This window comes from Myotis nattereri (genome assembly GCF_964212035.1).
Source record: "Myotis nattereri genome assembly, chromosome: 1".
Taxonomy (NCBI): Eukaryota; Metazoa; Chordata; class Mammalia; order Chiroptera; family Vespertilionidae; genus Myotis; species Myotis nattereri.
Window position 1 is genome coordinate 119403031 of NC_138075.1, and position 17790 is coordinate 119420820.

Below are 17790 nucleotides of genomic sequence, written 5' to 3' on the forward strand. Positions count from 1 at the left end.
TGTCTTCTCAATTTCCTGATATTGTCTAATGCAGAGCAGTTTTTTATTTTAATGAGCTTATCAATTATTTCTTTATGGATTATACTGTTTGTGTTGTATCTAAAAAGTTATTGCCATACTAAGGTTATTTAAATTGTCTCTTATGTTATCTTCTTAAAGTTTTATCTTTTATATTTAGGTATATAATCCATTTTAAGTTAATTTTTCTGAAGGGTGTAAGGTCTCTATCTAGAATAATTTTTTACATGTAGCTGTCCAGTTGTTCAGTATCAGTTATTGAAAAGATTACTTTTGCCCATTGCAAAGATCACTTGGCTACAGCTACGTGGATCTATTACTAGGCTCTCTATTTTGCTCAGTTAATCTATTTGTTTATCCTTATGTCCACATCACACTGTCTTGAATATTGTAGTCCTATAATAAGTCTTAAAGTCAAGTGCTGTCAGTCCTCCAACTTAGTTCTCCTTTAATATTGGGTTGGCTATTCTGAAAATTTTGCCTTTCCATATAAACTTTAGAATAATTTTGCAACATCAGATTGTCATCTTGAAAATTTTGAGTTTTTCAAGCCATGAACATGGACTACATTTCCATTTATTTAGTTTTTTGGTCTCTTTTATCAGAGTTTTGTTGGTTTTCTCATATAGATCTTGTAACAGATTTTGTTAGATTGATATCTACGTTTTTCTATTTTGGGGGTGCTAGTGTAAGTGGAATTGTACTTTTAATTTCAAATTCCACTTTCTCATTGCTGGAATGTAGAAAATTGATTTATTTTTGGATATTATCCTTGTATCTTGCAACCTTGCTATAATTGCTTTAGTTCCAAGAATATTTTTGTTGATGCTTTCAAATTTTCTACATAGATGATCATATAATCTATGAAAAAAAGACAGTTTTATTTCTTTCTTTCCAAATTGGGAATGCTGGCATCTGTTTTATAACTGGGGAAGAGCCCTGATGTGATGATATCTGCTGGGACAGACCAAAAGGGAGGAGAGGGAGTAAAGAAAGAGAAGAGACCAGCTTGTCAGGAACACATGTATACACTTGAGCAGGTCCCAACCGAGCTGTAAGATTTTGCACTGTGTGCATTTAAGGATGCAAGCAGCAATGCCCTTGCAGTATGTTGATCTCAGGGAGGAAGGGTAGAATAGAATAATAATAAAAAAAATATTTGGAGTTCTTAAATGTTGTATTGGTTTTTGTTTTTCATAGGTTGGGAGATGTTGTGAACTGCAAAACAGGAGAGTGGGTTTGCAGGGAGAGCGAGAGTGGATGCTAGGTGATTCATCTGCTTTTCTGAGAATTTCCTCATGCTTCTTGCTGGGTTCAGGTGCTAGGGAGGAAACCCTGTATGTGGTGATTAAGAGGATCTGAAAGAAACCTGAAAGACAGAGCATCTCCAAGGTAAGTGGTGATTGTGAAACACATAGATCCACTCTTCTATGAATTTTGACTATTTTAGATACCTCATGAAAATGGAATCATATAATATTTGTCTTATTATGACTGGCTTATTTTGTCTAGCATAATGCTGTCAAGTTTTACCCATGCTGTTGCATATTGCAGAATTTCCTTCCTTTAATGGCTGAATAATATTCTATTGTGTATAACATATTTTCTTTATCCATTTATCCACTGAAGGTGTTGTTGCTGTATTTGGTTATTTTGAATAATGTTGCAATAAACAGGGAAGTGCATATATCTCTTTGAAATACTGGTTTAATTTCCTTTAGATACAGAGGTGGGCAAAAGTAGGTTAATAATAACAAATAACATAATAAATGAATAAATAATAATACAAGAATAGACTGTGTTTTGCATACTCACAACTGTAAAACTACTTTTGCTCACCCCCATATATTCCCAAAAGTGAGATTGCTGAATCATAGGATAGTTCTATTTTTAATTTTTTGAGGAATTTTATACTATTTTTCATAATGATTATGCCAAAATTTTATCAACATATATATTAAAATCTATTATATGCTAGGTTGTACCTGGCAATATCTAATTCCAGAAACTAGACATCCAATGTGATGTGGTATATAATTCCATTGTTCTTGGTTTGGATACATTGAAGGAAACAGCACCAGGAATTTTCATGTAAATAACCTAAGATTACTACTCCTAATTTTCATACTTAAATGCCACATCAAATCAAATAGCTTCTGGGAGAAGAAGCTCAGGTAACCTGCACTTTGTAATTCAGTATTTTTCTCCTGCCAAGAGAGATTCAACCAATCACTGAGCTTTATAATATAATTCACCAAATAGGAGCTAAAAATGTTCCCGTATGTTACATGTCAGACAGCTCATTCCTAGGGCAGCTTTTTGATCAGAAGCAGCTCATTTATAGATCACAAATGCCCAATACTGCTCGATGCTGTGGAAGCACATATGCCAGTCTTGCTAACTACAAAATCCTTATAGCTAAATATCATATGTGGCAATTTTGTGCTGCCTTCTCATCATTGGTGTCATATGTAGCTTTATTTGGAAACCAGGTCTTCCAACTGTGAGAGACAATAAAAAAAAAAAATCGGATTGTCAGTAAACCCCTTCAAATAATGTCACCGTATATAGATACTGCCCTATCTTTTAACATCATTTGTTACAACCACTAATCTAATGTACAACTAAATCATCACCAAGGCAGCACCTTCTCAAAGGGAAAATAAATCCCCTTTCCTTAAGTCGTGTGCTATATCTGAAAATAGAATTTGAAAGATAAAGAAAATAAAAGAGTAAAAGATCATTTATAAGAAGACCTAACAGGGCAATAGAGGAAAGCACAGTTTATTTGGGGAGTATTATGAGCTCATCCAGACATTGATCAAAGGCCAGGTAAGCAAATGCTAAGTCTCCTGCTCCAAAGCAGAAAAGCTGATTTAGTATTAAAGACGCATGTCAAGGAATGGTTATGGTAAAAAGTGCTGGGTCGCACAATTTTAAAAGAAGAACAAAGGAGGAAAGAACATGTTCTTTTAAAAAGTTATCATATTTTCAATGGTAAAGTAGGTGGAAAAATATAAATGTGCAGTTTGGTGGCAGTAGATGCAACTCAAGATTGTACATAAAAATATTCCTAAAACAGAAAGGAATTTAAAATTTGGGGCTAGATTGACTTTGTATTTACTCTAATCTAAATTCTTCTATTTTATAAAAAATAAAGCCCCGAAATCCATAAAACAATAAGTATTTCCCTGAGGCCCTAGGACTAAAAAAAATAATAAAATTGGGACTAGAACTCAGGTTGACCTGGACTACTTTGTCATACGTATGCATTTCAACTTGGAAAATTTATGAACATCTTTTTTAGGTTATATTAGGCATCTTCTCCTTTTAAACAACTAGATATTCTACTTTTTTTTTTTTTAACACCACCATTACCAAAATGATATTTTTGTTATTGGCTCCTGGTATTGCTTGGTTCTAACTTGTTTTGATACCTATCGTTTTCAAAAGCCTGAACCTTTTGAGGCCAAGGCTTGGTTTTATTTATTTTTTATTTTACTAGAATCCTACATCATACGTGACACAGCCAGTGAGCAAAATGCTTGGTAAAGTGCTACATCTTTAATTATTTAACTTAATTTCTGTTTAATTTCATAAATCTGACCCAAGTTGAGACATTCCAGATGTGCTCAATCCATCTGCCCCCCTCCCCCGCCCTGCCCCCCAGTCCTGGGCAGCTTCTTGGAGACCTGCTGGTTACTGCCTCTATTGCATTCCTCCCATCACTGCTGGTTCTCAACCACATTCCAGTGAGGGCTGGCATCTGCAGGAAGTCTGACCACACCGGACTCAGAGGTGCTAGTGGCTGTTTCACTGCTTCTGGGTTATGATGAACTATCCCAAGATGGGGCATAAAAATGGCTTCTGCAGTAGGTGGCCAATGGTACCAGGTGACAAAGATTAAAAATGCAGTTTGGGGATGAGATCAATGCCTCTTGGGATGAGATATGGAGATGAGAAGGAAGTGACAGACACACTTCCACTTCCTGCCTCTCCTTGATGAACTGTTCTACAGCTTCTATAGGTGCTTCCATATGAACTGTCTGCAAGAAGCAGCCACATTCTCGTGAGTAGCTCTGGCTATTTGGGGGACATTCCACCTTGCATTTGCTCTCCATCCTTCCCTACTTCCCCCTTTCCTTTAATCTTGCTGCTCTGGGACTTTTCCCTCCCACTAAGACCTTAGTATGTATGCTTGCCACAGGCTCTGTTTCCCAAGGTACCACATCTGAAAGAATTTCAATCTGTAGTGATTCCTGAAATTTCTGAAGAGGATAGTATTTCACAATTCCAACAACCCTTTTGAAACTTCCTTTGTAATATGTAGGTTGGTTTTTAGACGTGAAGTTTCCTTCAAATGCAGGTAAATCTACCCCTAACTTTTTTTAATGTTCTGTTTGAACCTTGTTTTATTCTTTAAAAAGTTGTATAAATATGTGATCATTCTTTATAGTTCATAACTGAATTATGAAATATATCTCAGATTATCTCTCCATAACTATAAAGAGTGATTTTTTTACATAACTATTTTAATCTTGAAATTTTTTATAAATTGCTTGAAACATGAATGTCAATGCTATTGAAATAATTTGTCTCATGAAATCATACTTTGTTTTTAAACATATACCCCCTCAATTTATAACTTATATTGAAAAATAGCCAGTAGTTATGCAAAGGGAAATGGGGGTAGAAGTGTTTTACTATGTTATGTGCAACCCAGTATCAAAGTTGAGTATAAACAAATTTTTTTTAATCATCTTTTATGTTTGCATTGTCACTTTGTACTCAGGAGTTATTTTTCTGAAAAATTTTGTTCAGATACTGAGTACAAAAAGGCTGTAACTCTTAAATAATTTAAGCCTATTTTATAAGCTCAAACAAATAAATCTTTTGATTTAAGAGTGTTTAATTTCAAAGAAATCAGTACAAAAAAAACAGATAAGAAACAGGGATGAAGTGGCATTCAAAAAGAAACTCTATTCAGCTCTAAAGCTAAGGAATGGAAGTTCTCAAAGACAGCCTCATGATGTGAACTAGAAGCAAAGAAATGACTATAAGTCCTGTGAATTTGTGAGCTTTTAAATCAGTGGGTGAGTGCATCAAAAACTCTTCTTTGTGAAGAAATGAATGTGAGCTGATGCTCATTTTTATCTCTGTTTTCTCAGGAAACTTACTAAATGTTTAGAGTGAAAAGAAAAATGAAGCTCTCCACATATTTTAAAATCAATTCATATTGACAGAAATGTTTTATTGAAAAATGTGTATTCCATTGCCAAGCTATCTTAGTTTAAAACAATAACTACAGTAATTACAGCAAAAGGTGATGTTTATTGAAGGCATTCTATATGCCAGGCACTCCATTTATATATATTCCATATATTAATTTCATCCTCATAATAACACTAAGACAATTATTCCACTTTGCAGAAAAAGAAATGAAGCAATAAATATTTATCCTAGAAATTCTTGGGTTATATTCTCCTGGGAATTTATTGCCAGAAAACAAACTTCCCTTCCTCAAAATTAGACTAACATGGTACATGAAAAGTAATTTGATATACCTCTAAAAGGCATTTGGACAACAGGGCTGTTTAACTGACACACGAAAGAAAATCTAAATCATAGAAAAGGGTATATACATATTTGAGATTAATACAGAAAACATTTTTTCATTCAAACTGCCCTCCACAGATAATTAGGCTTGATGCATGCCTTAAAAATAAAAGACATTCAATAACACTGTCAAACTAGAAAGAGAAAGTAAGTCATAAAAGGATAATTTACACTAAATATACTATGAGAATGAGAAATATACTTATGTTTGAACATTGGATGTACTATACTTCCAAGCATACATGGCAGAAATGTAAGTGAAGGATGATGTCATTTTAATTATCTGAGGCAAGTCAAATCACATGAAATAAAGTATTGTCTAATTTTAACCCTCAGCAAACACTTTTAGAAAGATTTACTTAAAAATGACAGAATATGTGCATCTGCAGATCTGCTCCCCAATGAAATATACATTAACTGGTGATATAAACAAACAAACAAACAAACAAATAATCTTTGGCATGTTTTAAAGATTCTGGCAGCACACCAGTGTGCCTGCTGTGGAACACCGATTGAAAATTGCTGAGCTAAACTATAGACTATCTAGATTACAAGAGAGAACTATTACCAGGAAATAATATAACTAAAAACTGCCCTCTAAGGTCAGAACAAATCCTAGAGAATAGCTTCAAAAACTACTTTTGCAATGGTGTCAAAATTTAGTTGGAACAGAATATAGAAGAAGTTAGGCTCCAGAACAATGTCACAATGTTAGAGAAAGAGAGAAAGAGAGAAAGAGAGAGAGAGAGATCAGTGGGAAATCTTGGAAATTCACAAATTTATCAAACTAAAACAGCACACTTTGAAATAATTAATGGGTCAAAAAAGAAATCATTCTAGTATATTGTAAATTAATAGTAATGCCTAAAACTATAAATGATTTTGGTATGAATGAAAATAAAGATATAGCATCAACTAATAAATGGATGAATAAAATATGGTATATTCATGCAATGGAATAGTATCCTATATAATAAAAGCCTAATATGCTAAGTGTTCATTTGGCCATTCAAACAATCAAAGCATAATCTACACTAATAAAAGAGTAACATGCAAATTAACCATCACTCTGTCACTCCGCCACTTCGCTACACCCACCAGCCAATCAGAGCGACTATGTAAAGTTACCCAACAAAGATGGTGCTTAATTTGCATACGCAGGCACAGAGCGAAGACTGAAGATGACTGAAGATGGCGGCAGCCATGGAGCTGGAGCAAACAGGAGTCTTGGGTTGCTCCCAGTGATGGAGGAAGCCGTGCTTCCCAGCTGGCCCTGGACTCCGCTAAAAGAGGGACTGGGGGAATGGGTCACCAGGGCGAACCAGACTTCCAGCCCTGGCGACCCAGGCCCCCAGCCCCTCCCGGGCTCCGCTCAAGTAGGGGCTCCACTCAAGGAGGGGCGGGGTGCCTGGGCTCTGCTCAAGGAGCTGGAAAAAAGAAAGGGGGTGCTGGGAGCAACCGGAGTGGAGAAGCCAAGCCTCGCTGCTGTGGTCAGACCAAAGACCTGGGTCCTGGGTGCTGGAGGAAAACCGGTACCGGCAGCCAGGGGAAGGAAGGCCTATTGTGCGAATCTTCGTGCAATGGGCCACTAGTATGCTAATGATATGCTAAGGCTGCTCAACCACTCACTATGATGTGCACTGACTACCAGGGGGCAGACACTCCAACCAGTAGGTTAGCTTGCTGCTGAGGTCCAGCTGATCAGGACTGAGAGAGACAGGCTGGACACACCCTGGAGCCCTCCTGCAGTCCCTCCCAGGCTGGCCAACCTCCTGTGTCCTTCCCCGGCCCTGATCATGCACCAGTGGGGTCCCTCAGCCTGGCCTGCACCCTCTTTCAATCCAGGACCCCTTGGGGGATGTCGGAGAGCCAGTTTCAGTCCAATCCCACAGGACAGGCCAAGGGACCCCACTGGTGCACGAATTTGTGCACCGGGCCTCTAGTCTATAGTAATAAAAGAGTAATATGGTAATTAGACCAGGATACCTTCCGGAGACCTTCTGGAGACCTTCCGGACGTCCTTCCGGACAAAGCTGGGCCTTGGCCAGCCTGCAAACTGCCTCCAAACGGCCCTCAGCTCCTCGTCCAGGCTGGCCATACCCCCCAGTAGAGACCCCACACCCCAATGGGGATTTGGATGGCCTGCAAATGGCCCTCAGTCCCTCGCCCAGGCCAGCCTTCCCCCAGTGGAGACCCCCCACCCCGACGGGGGTGTGGCCAGCCTGCAAACAGCCCTCAGCCCCTTGCTCAGGCTGGTTCTGCCCCCAGCAGAGACCCCACCCTCACCCCAATGGGGGCATGGCCAGCCTGCAAACCCCCGGCAGCCTCTCACCCAGGCTGGCCCCGTCCCTGACCTGGGATCCCCTTCAGGGCAGACCAGCCTGCCCCCACCATGCACCAGGCCTCTATCTATACTAATAAAAGGGTATCTATACTAATTATTAGTATAAGATGTCTGCTAATTAGACCAGACATCCTTTCAGACAAAGCATGATGGTGGGGCCAAGGCAGAGGCAATTAGGGGTGATCAGGCTGGCAGGTGAGAGCAGTTAGGGGGATCAGGCCAGTAGGGGAGAGCAGTTAGGGGGATCAGGCCAGCAAGCAGGAGAGTGGTTAGGAGCCAGCGGTCCCGGATTGCAAAAGGGATGTCCGAGGGGTCCCAGATTGGAGAGGGTGCAGGCAGGGCTGAAGGACACCACCCCCCCCCTTGCATGAATTTCATGCACCGGGCCACTAGTTTATCAGTAAAAATGGTGATCTATTTATACATGCTACAACATGGATGAACCTTGATCAATTATTAACTTCAATTCTAACCCTTCTTCCCTTTCTGTAGGATGGAGGTTGGGTTGAAGAATCCGAGTTTTTAACCATGGCATGGACTCTCTGTGACCAGCCTCCCTCCAGGAGCTAGCCAGCAGCCCCCCAGGGTCACCTCATTAGAACAAAAGCTGCTTTTAGTGCTCTTGTCACTTAGGAATCCATACAGTTTAGAAGCCTTGTGTCAGAGAAGGAACTTAAAGACAACTATTTGAATAAGAAATGCTCCTACTATTCTTATCACCTAGGATAGTGGTCAGCAAACTCATTAGTCAACAGAGCCAAATATCAACAGTACAACGATTGAAATTTCTTTTGAGAGCCAAATTTTTTAAACTTAAACTGTATAGGTAGGTACATTGTTATTAACATAATTAGGGTACTCCTAAGGCTTAGGAAGAGCCACACTCAAGGGGCCAAAGAGCCGCATGTGGCTCGCGAGCCACAGTTTGCCAACCATGGATCTAGGAAATTATAAGGGTTTTAGGAGCTCTATGACAGGAACTGGGACAGAGACCAATGTATCTATTCTCTATTATCCTACACTTAAAAACACTCATTTCCTCTCCTTGAGAGTCAATCCAGAGACATGCACAGTCACTGGATAAACTCAGCATCAGGCTTTTCAGACCATAGGCACTGATTAGGACATGGCTCCAGGTGGCCCAATAATCTATGGACTAGATAGACAAGTTTTCTGTCCCTTCAGACACCCAATCTAATAGTTATTCAAATATTTACACATTTTCATTTTGGATAAATATTTAATAATACTGAGAGAAGCTCATGATTTCATAAATAACAATGAGTGATACATAAGTCTACAGTATGAACTCAATTTTATTTTTTTATTAGGGTAAATAAGTAAAAAATAGGTAACATTTGTAGTGATTTTTTGTTATTCCTTATGTAATTGGATATTAAAAGCAAGCTTTCCTCTTTGTGTAGCATTTTCAAAGAGGCTTTAGATTCTAAAAAAGGAAATTCAGTTGTTTCTGCCTACCATGAATCTTTAAGAATCCTTGCACCTCCTTTACAGGATTCGCAAAAGGCAGGTTCAGATCCAGGCCTGCTGATCTGGTCCCTAATCTAGCTGCGGTTCAGGAAAGAGGCTGGTGCTTAGGGATGGTGCACACAGAGATGGTTTCTCCTTGTCTCCAGTGAGAGGACCTCCACCGGGATCACTCACATGACCTAGAATTTGGGAAACACAGAGACTGCCATTTGAACACACGTTAGAAGTCAAGAGGACACTGTGGCTGGAGCTTCTCATGTCTGGGAAGGAACGAAAGTGTGTACTGTTCCCTCAGTGAGTGTTGCACTTGCACTGACAACTAGGCAAAGGCCAATGTCTCCCGGGGTCCAAAGATGGACCCTGTGAAACAGAGTCTGTCTGCAGTCGCCTTGTAAGAGGCATCACCAACAAGACTACCGGGTGCTGGAGGAACACAGTGGAAGGGGACTTCCGGAAGGCCCGGAGAGGGCTGTGCAGCCACACAGAGGAGGCAGGCTGCTCCTCTGCAGATAATCCCTGAGCAATCCACAAGAGCACCCATGAAACAGAGAACTAGGGTTTCCACCTCCCACACAGAAAATGAGACCCCAGAATTTAGTTGACCCAGTAATGAAGAGCTTAATCTCCTCACCTGTTAGCCTGGCCCAACTCGAGAGGAGTCAGGAACCATGCCAGCTGGGGAGAGAGAAGTTAGAGCAAGAAAGAAGCCAGGCCTACCCCGTCATCAGGGTAGGCGCTCCACTCAGAGGCGGGCAGGCACTGGGGAGGAAACAACATTTCACAAAAAATGTGAGTTTAGAATTTTCATTCATGACCTGGACAGGGATTTAATTACCAAAAGGAGCTGTTTCTGCTGCTAACAGGGAGTTTATAATTTCTAAAAGTGATGAAAAAAGCAGAGAATTGCCTAGTATATAATTATATGTCCAGAAACTGAAATTAACAGAAAGTTTAAAAATTACCTTGTGACTATTACATAAAAATACCATCTTATGCCATAACCAGTTATATTCATAATTATATGGGTTTTTGTAATATCCTACAATAAATAAAAATCATTTTAAAGCAGAAAAACTGCCAGTGTTTTAATGTGTATAGGTGTGTGTGTGTGTGTGTGTGTGTGTGTGTGTGTGTGTGTATCTGTGTATCTACCTGCTGTCAACACAAATGATCAATTCACACAATTCAGTCCAAAATGTCAAACTAGATGTTTGGCATGTTACAGGCACTAACAATTTCAGCATTGACTGAATTTTTAACATTTCAAACAGTTATCTGAATGTCATGGACATCAAAATATAGAATGTGGGGACCTAAAATCTTTAGCAGAAAGGTTGTGCTTTTCAGTGGCTTGCATTTTATGCATTATAGATTAATTTGCTAACTAAACAATTTTCCTCCTGCTTAGCCTTTTAAAAATTCATAGAAAGCTCATCAGGTGCAGATAAAAAGTTCAAAACAATTAGTTTCAAGCAAACACTTTAGCACAGTATAGCATAATGATTATTTTGTAATAATGTTTCCAAGATTAGAATACAGCATTCATCCAAAACTACAACTTAACATTTTTCCTCCCCGCAAACCACACAGCTATTCTTGAATACCCTGCTGAACTATGTAAGCCAGCACTTACACACACTGGGCTGAAGGAAACTGTAGCAACATTTATACAACATACATTTGCTCTGTAATATGAGCTGATTTATTCTCTAATATTTGTCTCATACTTACAGCAAAACATACAAATACTAGAGGCCCAATGCCCAAAATCTGTGCAAGAGTAGGCCTTCCTTCAGACCAATGCTGGCACCAGCTTCCCTCTGGCACACAGAACTTGGGCTTCCCTCTGGCCGCCAGCAGGCACCTGGGACCTGGGCTTCCCTCACAGCCCCGGCTTTGTCCGGCAGATCGTCCAGAAGGATGTCTGGTCTAATTAGCATATTACACTTTTATTATTATAGACTAGAGGCCCGGTGCACAAAAATTTGTGCACTCGGGGGGGGGGGGGAAGGGGAGGTCCCTCAGCCCGGCCTGTGCCCTCTCGCAGTCTGGGACCCCTCGGGAGATAACGACCTGCTGGCTTAGGCCTGCTCCCGGGTGGCAGAGGGCAGGCCCAATCCCTAGGTGCAGCCCCAGGTCAGGCTCAGAGCAGGGCTGACTGGGGAGTTGGGGCGCCACCCCCTGTCATGCACAGAGCAGGGTGGATAGGGAGGTTGTGATGCCACCCTCAGTCACGGTCAGGGTAGGGGCGATTGGTGGGTTGGGGCACTGCCCCCTGTCACACTCAAGGCAGGGTCGATGGGGAGGTTGCGGGGCCACCCCCTGTCACGCACAGAGCAGGGCCCATCAGGGGGTTGGGGAGCTCCCCCATGTCACGCACAGAGCAGGGCCAATCAGGGGGTTGGGGCGCTGCCTCCTGTCACTCACAGAGCAGGGCCCATCAGGGGTTTGGGACGCTGCCACTCTAACACTCAGGGCAGGGCCGATGGGGAGGTTATGGCTCTACCCCATCACACACAGAGCAGGGCTCATGGGGGGTTGGGGGGGTTGGGGCGCTGCACCCTGTCACACACAGAGCCGCAGGGCGATCAGGGGGTTTGGGCACTGCCCTCTGTCACACTGATCCCGGTGCTGGGAGGCCTCACAGCTCCGCTGATCCTGGTGCTGGGAGGCATATTACCCTTTTACTATATAGGATAGAGGCCTGGTGCACAGGTGGGGGCTGGCTGGTTTGCCCTGAAGGGTGTCCTGGATCAGTGTGGGGGTCCCTACTGGGGTGCCTGGCCAGCCTGGGTGAGGGGATGATGGCTGTTTGCAGCTTGTCACACACCCTTCAGGGTCAGGGGTCCCCACTGGGGTGCCTGGCCAGTCTGGGTGAGGGGCTGAGGGCTGTTTTCAGGCTGGCGGGTGACTGAAGCTCCCAACCGCTCCTTTTTTTCTTTTTTCTTTTTTTTTATTCTGGGCCAGCTTTAGCTCTGTTCCAGCTCTGAGGCCTCTGCTGCTGAAAGCAGGTATCTGGTTTGTTTGGGTTCTATAATCGAAACACTGTATTAACTCCAGCTCTGAGATCCCGGAGGGTTGAAAGCAGGTTTCTGGGGTTTTGTTTAGCTTCTATATTTGTAACAATGTTTCAAACTGCAAGCTCAGAGGCCGGCAAGGCAGTTTCCTCCATCACTGAAGCAAGCAAGCCTCATGTTAGCTTCAAGCTGCCTGGCCGCCATCTTGGCTGGCAGTTAATTTGCATATCTCGCTGATTAGCCAATGGGAAGTGTAGCGGACGTACGCTAATTACCATGTTTCTCTTTGATTAGATAGGACTAGAGTCCCAGTGCATGAAAATTCATGCACTGGAGGGGGATCCCTCAGCCTGGCCTGCCCCCTCTCACAGTCTGGGAGCCCTCAGGGGTGGGAGGAGACTTGGTGACCAGGGGAAGGTGATGCCCCATCACACCTCTGATGCTCCCACTTCCAGCAGCACAAGCCTCTGCCAGCCCTGGTTACCTGAGCCTTAGGCGACCCTGGGCGGCTGGGAAGCCAACATCCAAGGCTTGCCTGTGCCTCGGGCTGACCCTGGGCAGCTGGGGGACTGAGGGGCCTGGGGGACTCAGGAGGCAGGCGTATGAAGTGGCCGGGACCACCTGGGTGTGGCCCCAGCCTTGCTACATGCCTGCAACCTGGCAGGGCTGAGGGGACGGGGCTACACCATCTTGTGGCTGTGGGTGCTGCCATCTTTGAGGGTGTGGCAGCCAATTAGCATAGCCCCTCCTTATTGGCTGTGGGCACTGCCATTTTGCGATGGCATGAGGGTCAATTAGCATATTCCCTCTTTATTAGATAGGATTACTTTTTTTTTTAGTTTGTTGAATCTTTCCTTCCATGTGTTCTTACCTCCCTTCTTGTTCTTGCTCTCTCATTTTTTCTTTTTACATCTATTAAATGTGTGCTACCAAATTAGGTAATAAGTATACATAGAAGAATAAGAGTTGGCTCTTCTCACAAAATATTTAGTTTTATGAAGAAAAAAAGACATGCAATTATAATTCAAGCTAATATATGTTAAAATGAGGGTGAATGTACTAGTAAGTTTCTGTATATGAAGAAGGAAGAGCAAATTCAGTGTTTTCCTAGGAGAACTGAGGACTGCTTTATAGAAGAAGTTATATACCAACTCTACCTCTCATACCCTTTCAATGGCACAGCTTCCATTTACACAAAAACCTAGACTTTCATTTTTCATTATTTTTTTCTTATTAATTTATTTATTTGTAAACATTAAGCATTTATCACTCCACAAACATTTATTGAGACCCAACTGTAGGCTAGGCAAAGAGATAGTAAATTTTCTGAAATTTTATAGTCAGTTTCAATAGTAATGAACTGAAGAAAATTTTTCCTGTGGGATTGGGCCTAAACCAGCAGTCGGACATCCCCTCTCACAATCCAGGACTACTGGCTCCCAACCGCTCACCTGTTTGCCTATCTGATCACCCCTAACTACTCCCTTGCCACCCTGGTTGACGCCTAACTGCTCCCCGGCCTGCCCGATTGCCCCCAATTGCCCTCCCCTGCAGGCCTGGTCGCCCCCAACTGACCTCCCATACCAGCCTGGTCGCCCCTAACTGCCCTGCCCTGTCAGCCTGATTGGCCCCATCCGGCCTCCCCTGCCCACCTGGTGTCCCCCAACTGCCCTCCCCTGCTGGCCTGGTTGCCCCTAACTGCCCTCCCCTGTAGGCCTGGTCACCCCCAATTGCCCTCCCCTGCCAGCCCAGTCACCCCTCATTGCCCTCCCCTGCCTGCCTGGTTGCCCCCAACTGCCCTTCCCTGCTGGCCTGGTCACTAGTGTTACTCATTTTTATTAAAGGAAAAAAAAATCAATAAAATTCTCAAATAATTGCATAAATACTGTCTTTTTTACAAACATGTTGACAGGTTGAAATTGAACTTTCTGCTGGCAACAGTGCTACGACATAGGAAATCAGTCTGTCCCTCTTGCTAGGTGCTATTTTTACATTGGTATAAAATCCTTTACAATGTTTAAGAGAAAAATGTCATTATTTTCCATATATTTATCATAGTAAAGCAGAGTAAAGATACATCCCCCAAAATTAAAATAATTATATGCATTCAGGGCATTTCTACTGCATAAAATAAGGAATAATGAAGTTACCAAAAAGTCCACTTGTCAAAACATAATTATGTATTTTGGTCACTCCCATGAATAATGCCACATAATCTTAAAATATTTCTTATTTTTAATGTAATAAAAGAACATAGATTTAATTAGCAAAATTATATAATTTTAATATTCACTAAAGAGATATCTAATCAGTGAATGCCATATAGGGATTGGGCTGAACAATAAAATTTTTCTGTTCTCAGCTTCCAAGAAACTTTAGAGTAGTAGGGGATAAAGGGAAGTGCTAGGATTATGTATTCTTTGACATAGGATCACATAGAGATGAAGAGAATCCAAGGTTTTCAGAGAGGCCTACCTGTCAACCATATTCATTTAACTAAACTAAAATGTGAATATTCTTTAAACTCACCTCTCATGCACATTATATTAGAGCGACAATTTTAACACACCATTGGATAATATTGATAAATAATTTTCTGTTTGGGGAAATTTTCTAAGAACCTAAATATTTATTGAGTATTTATGGAAGGAAGTAAAACAGGTAAGCAAAAAATATATGTCCCAATTTGCTCAAAAACTTTAATTGTATTAAGAAAGTAGAGATAATTACAGCAGAAATTAAATCCTATATAATAAAGAGGTAATATGCAAATTGACCCTCTCACCCTTGTGTCACAAGATGGCCGCCCCCACATCATCACAAGATGGCCGGCAGAGGAGGGAAGTTGGGGGTGATCAGGTTGGCAGGGGAGCAGTTAGGTGTCAATCATTCTGGCAGGAGAGTGCTGAGGTGTCAATCAGACTGGCAGGAGAGTGGTTAGGGGCAATCAGGAGGCCAGGCAGGTGAGTGGTTAGGAGCCAGCAGTCCCGGATTGTGAGAGGGATCCCTGTGGACCTAACCCCGCAGTCGGACATCCCCCAAGGGGTCCCAGATTGGAGAGGGTGCAGGCTGGGCTGAGGGACACCACCCCAGTGCATGAATTTCATGCACTGGGCCCCTAGTGATTATATAAAAGAAAACTAATGCAATGTAAGAGATGACAAAGAGTGTGGCAACTTATAGGTGCTTTACGTTCACTGAAAAAAGAACAGACTATGTACAAAGAGGCTTACTACATCTTTTCAAAGAGAGACCACATCTGTGAAAAATGAACTGTGAGAATTTAATGGGTGAGACATATACTGATGGGCTTAGGGTTAGGGGAAAGACAGAGGCAAAGACAATGAGATACCACAACATTAAGTGTATATCCTATATAATAAAAGGCTAATATGCAAGTTGACCAAACAGCGGAAGGACTGGTCACTATGACCTGCACTCACCACCAGGGGGCATATGCTCAATGCAGGAGCTGCTCCCCTGGTGGTGGGTGCGCTTCCATAGTGGGAGCACCACTCAGCCAGAAGCCAGGCTCTCCAGTGGGCTTACGGCTGGCAAATGCAGCGACGGTGGTGGGAACCTCTCCTGCCTCCATGGCAGCACTAAGGACCCCCTGGGGGATATCCTTAGGCCCACTCCCCATGCGTAAGCCTGCGAGAGGGCGCAGGCTGGGCTGAGGGACACCCCTCAACCAAATGTTGTACACCAGGCCTCTAGTGAAAAATAATGAGAAACCTAAGAGTACCTATTCGAATATTGCATCACTTTTTAAAAATGCATTCATAAATACTGATAGAGCATGCACTATATGCTAGGCACCAGGGCAGAAAATAGATGTAGCCTCTCATATTTAGAACCCAGATATTTTTCTATTAAGAAATCTACATAGATAGAAAACAAGTGCGAAATAAATATTCAATGTTCTTTCAATTTTAAATGAAAATAATATATATACCTGTATAATTACATACATGTATATATATTTACATTATATAAGTAATTTTTTTTCTGTGTATAAGTAGATATAAATAAGCTCACACCAATATTAATCAATATATTCATCAACCAATTGTTAAAAAATACTCTGTGCCAATTACCATACCAGGTATTTTATATATGATATTTTATTTATAGTCTCTACAGCTTTAAGAAATAAATTGTTAGTCATTTTATAAATAAGACTTTTCTTCTGTCCTTTACCTTTTTCTGGGATGGTAACTGCTCTTATATGTTTGATGATGCCTATCACTCACTGCCTTAGCTCTTTTTCCTTCAGATTATTAAATTATTTTCAAGTTGTATCACAATCACTTTCAATCATATCTACTTCACAGAATTTTCCAACGAAAAACGTTCAAAGCAAAAGAGCATTAATGACTACACATTTTTCTTTATCAAATGACTGTCCAATTTGTCACCATAATGCCATTTTCAAATTCCTCATATACTACCCTTTTGTACCAAGCCTTAATTATTTCTTAAAAGGATCCTTTATTGAAAAGGTAATTTGAATATGCAATACCATTTTTATTCTAAGCCCTTATTTAATAAACAATTGTAAAGGAAGATAAGTTGTCTGAAAAAAATGCTTTCAATTATTTAAAATGTAATGTTTTTCTGTTCAGAAGCACTTTTAACCATTTTATTCCTGAAGACAGAATGTATTTCACATGATGGGCTCAATTACCAGTGTTCAATGTCCAGGGTAGAGGGTGATGGGAAGAGTTTAACCAAAGAACTTATATGCATATATGCATAACCTATGGACACAGACAATAGTGCAGTGAAGATCTGGGGAGGAGGCAGGAGCAGGATGGAAGGGGTTAATGGGGGAACAAAGGGGATATCTGTAATACTTTCAACAATAAAGATAAATTTTTAAAAAAGAATGTTTAATGTCATAAAATTTGGTATACAATTATCTAGCTCTTTGCTATTCATTACTCAAAACAATTCATTCTTTGAGGAAGATACAAAATTTCTTTATTTGTGCATCTACATATCTGATTGCTTAAAAAGATTTTGAATAAATGAAACTCAACCTGGATGAGAAATGAAATCCATAGCAATTTTGCTCTGTCATAAGTAGCATTTCTATTTTCTGGTTAAGTTGAGAAAAATTTTTGGAAATAAGTGATGACTAAAACAGTATGCGGGCAACATTTTCAGAATTCATTTTCAAATCATCTTATTGAATTTAATAATCTTTAAGTGCAAAGGGATTATCTTTTTAAGTCTCTCACTAGGAAAGTTAGAGATACATTCAGAGACTATTTATACCAACTTAGGTAGGTTAATTTTTCA